Below are 4,033 nucleotides of genomic sequence, written 5' to 3' on the forward strand. Positions count from 1 at the left end.
ATTATAGTCTAAGGCTCATTCTGTTCCAATTTCCTTCCTTTCTCCCTTCACCCTCCCTCCCTCTCTTTTACCCTCCCCTTTTTTCCTCTTTCCTTTCCCCCTCCCTCCTTCCCTCCCTCCCTCCCTCCCTCCTTTTCCTTCCTTCCTTTCCTTCCTTCCTTCCTTCCTTCCTTCCTTCCTTCCTTCCTTCCTTCCTTCCTTCCTTCCTTCCATCCTCCCTCCCTCCCTCCTTTCCTCCTTTCCTTCCCTTTCTTTCTTCTCCACAGGAGTCAACCCTGCCCCTCCATGTGATGACTTTCCTGGACTCCTTCCACACCCTTCGCTCAGCGTTTCACAGGTGTTCTCCCTCAATAAATCCCTTATATATTTAATTCCACCTGTAGTGTCACTGGGCTATTGAAAACCAAGTGAGAAGACAAATGTCCGCTGATAGAAAGCTCCAGGCTTTCTCCTGAGTTCCACCCTCCCTCTCATTCTGGGATCTGTGCACCTGCATCAGGCACCCAGGAACACATTTAGGATTTTAGGTTAGGAATTGGTGCTGATAGAAAGCCTTCAGTAAAAGTTAACAAATGAAAGCATTTTTTTTGGAGAGACCAGCTCCCAACATATCAATGTGGGTTTGAGATCTCTCAAAGTGATAGAGTGGTCTCTGAAAAAGAAAAGAGACAAGGAAAAAGTTTTCCCTGGAGCTGGGCCCAGGGGAGACACCACATAATGCTGCTCCATGGACATCTGACATTCCCCTGAAAACCTCAGGTTTTTATTTTGCTCTTTAAATAGGGGAGGGGGAGCGAGGTTACACAAAGTTTCAGTGATACTTATACAAAAAGAATACATTTGCAAAAACCGGTGCACAAAAATCACAGCGCGAAATTATAAAAGCAGAACAATGTAAAGATAACTTTCTGTGTGTCAGCATAGAAATCATACACCTTTGCAAGAATAGAGGTTAAACATAAACTTATGATTCTCAGCAAGAACATATTAGGCTCACAACTGCAGGGGGAACAGGATCTGACACAGGACAACCAGCTTGACCACAAAAACTGCAAGAGGAAGGGCCTCCATGCAGGCCTGGAGGAGCAAAGGGAGAAGAAAGACTTTTACATCCTTTTCTCCACCACAGAGACAGATGCCCCTCATGTGTCCATTTATAGGCTTTCCATAAGGGTCGCATCCCCTTTCCAGGGCCCTAATCAACATGCCTTTCCTGGGAAAGGAATCTGGGTAATAAGCCTCTCCATTACACATCCGCTTATCGGCTCTCTGCAACAAGAAGCCTATTACGTGCTGTCATCTCTCTCTGGCAGTCAAGCTGTGTGGTTAGCCCCTTTCACAGAGTTCCTGTTTATACCAGAACAGCTTAGCAGAGCCAAAGTTACAAGTTACATCTCAGCAAAGCCAAAGTTACAAGTTACAGCTTCAGCTTTTCATGTTATTCTTCATTTTCTCAAATATAATCGATATAGTAAGTAACAAGCATCACAAAACAAGTAACTCATTTCGGGGAAACCAAATTCGAAGAGAATGTACAGGTTAAAAATCAACAACAATTTCTTCTTGTTATTTCAGATAGCTCTGGTTTTGCCAATTCTTCCAGAATCTTGGGGTTGTTTAGTCACCACCGAGGGGCCCACAGTGTTCCCAGCAAGCATTGAGTATTGTATTTTATTGTAACGTTTAATTTTTCTATATAGACATATCTGCTTTCCCTTTCCTACATTATACAACTGTGAATTTCTTGCTTTTACTTTTTCTCTTGAGTAGACTAGCCAGAAATTTTTCCATGTTATTTTCTTTTTCAAAGAACTAACACTTGTACATATTTATTAATTTATTTCAACTCGTTAATCTAATAATTTTTAAAAATATGTATTTAAATATTAAAAGATTAAAATGTATCAGTGTCATGTCACTTTATTGAAGTTGGTTTTGGGCTTCACTTTCTAACTTCCTGAATTGAATGCTTAGTTCTTTTATTTTCATTCTTATCAGTTTAGAAATGAAAAATGTCAAGGCATTCAATTTTCCTACATCTTCGGTGGAAATTCCCCCATTTTGATATGTCCTGTTCTCATGGCTTCATTTTGTAAATAATTGGCAATTGCAGTTTTGATGTACTCTTTGATCCAGTAATTATTTGTGAGAGGTTATTTCTACTTATCCATTGGTTATTCATTTCTATTTTTATTAATTTTACAAACACATCCTGTACAAACTCTCCTTGAAAAACATATTAAAATTATTTTGTGGCCTAATATATGACGAGTTAATGTAAATGTTCTATGTTCGCTTAGTAATACACATGTATGATTTAAAGTTTGATACATAGTTCAGCTATTGAGTCAACCTCAATTGTGTTACTTAGGCTCTGTAATCTTTTTACGTTTCTATTTTTTCATGTGCTATTTTAAATTCCTCCTTACTACTGCTTTTTATCAATTTCTCTTTCTATTTCTAATACAATATAACTTACTCATTCCACCATTCAAGACTCTTATATTTTTTTCTTTGAGACAGAGTCTCACTCTGTCACCCAAGCCGGAATACAGTGGCACGATCTCAGCTCACTGCAACATCCGCCTTCTGGGTTCAAGCAATTCTCCTGCCTCAGCCTCCTGAGTAGCTGGGACTACGGGCTCGTGCCACCACACCCAGCTAATTTTTTGTGTTTTTAGTAGAGACAGGGTTTCACTGTCTCTAGCCAGGGTAGTCTCAATCTCCCGACCTCGTGATCCGCCTGTCTTGGCCTTCCAAAGTGCTGGGATTACAGGCGTGCACCCCCTTGCCCAGCAAGACTCTTTATTGAGTACCCGTCATGTGCTAGGAACTCAACTAGTTGTTAGTCTAGTCATAAAATAGATAAATAATCCCTGGGACTTTTCATTCCACTGGCGTTAGACAGACAATAAGTAATATAAACAGGTAAAACAACTTGTATGCTAGGTGGAGATGAGGATTGTAAAGAATAATAAAACAGGGAAGGAGGATGGGTCGTTGTCAGGGGAAGGGAGTTGCAACTTTAAATAGGGTGGTCAGTGAAGACGTCATTATCAGACCATAGCCGAACAAAGATCTGAGGAGGGGAAGGAGTCAGCCCGCAGCTCTCTGAGGCTAGAGCAACCCATGGTAAAGGAACGGCAAGGGCAAAGGCTCTGAGGCAGGAGCACTCACAGTGCATTCACAAGAAGCAAACCAGTGTGCTTGGAGCAGAGGCAGCTAGAGAAAGAGCAGCAGGAGAGGAGAGAGCCTGCACATAACATTCATGACACGTGTTCATTGTGAATTACACCTTTTACCAGTTTAAAGTGGCCTTCTTGGCTTATTTTGTATTGTTTGCATTAAACTTAACTACGATATTAATAACATAACCTTCGTGGGTTTTTTTTTTTAGCTTATCTTGCGTAAATGATATTTACACGGTCTGTAACTATTAAATATTTTATGTCATTATCTTTTAAATATATCTCTTAAAAACATGATAGGCCTAGGTGAGAGGATCACCTGAGGTCAGGAGTTTGAGACCAGTCTGGCCAACATGGCGAAACCCCCCTCTACTAAAAGTACAAAAAATAGCCAGGCATGGTGGCGGACGCCTGCAATCCCAGTTACTCAGGAGGCTGAGGCAGGAGAATCGCTTGAACCCAGGGAGCAGAGATTGCAGTGAGCCAAGATTTTGTCACTGCACTCCAGCCTGGGCAACAAGAGTGAGACTCCATTGCAAAACGAAACCAAACAAAACAAAGAAGCAAAAACACAAGAGCGAGACTCCATCTCAAAAACAAAACAAAACAAACAAACAAAAACCTGTGATTTTATTTTTGATAGACTTTAGCTGTTTACTTTTAATTTCTCCCAATGTTTTGTTAATTGGCAGAGGTGAGTCAAATGGTATCTTCTGGGCACCACACTCCTTTAAAACAAGAAATTAAGTTCAATTATATTCTCACTTCTCTCCTAATAATATAAACAAGCACATGCATAGGGATTTTATATTTAGATGATACTGTGTATGTATATCTGTATATCT

Source organism: Callithrix jacchus, chromosome 13 (assembly GCF_049354715.1).
Source record: "Callithrix jacchus isolate 240 chromosome 13, calJac240_pri, whole genome shotgun sequence".
Taxonomy (NCBI): Eukaryota; Metazoa; Chordata; class Mammalia; order Primates; family Cebidae; genus Callithrix; species Callithrix jacchus.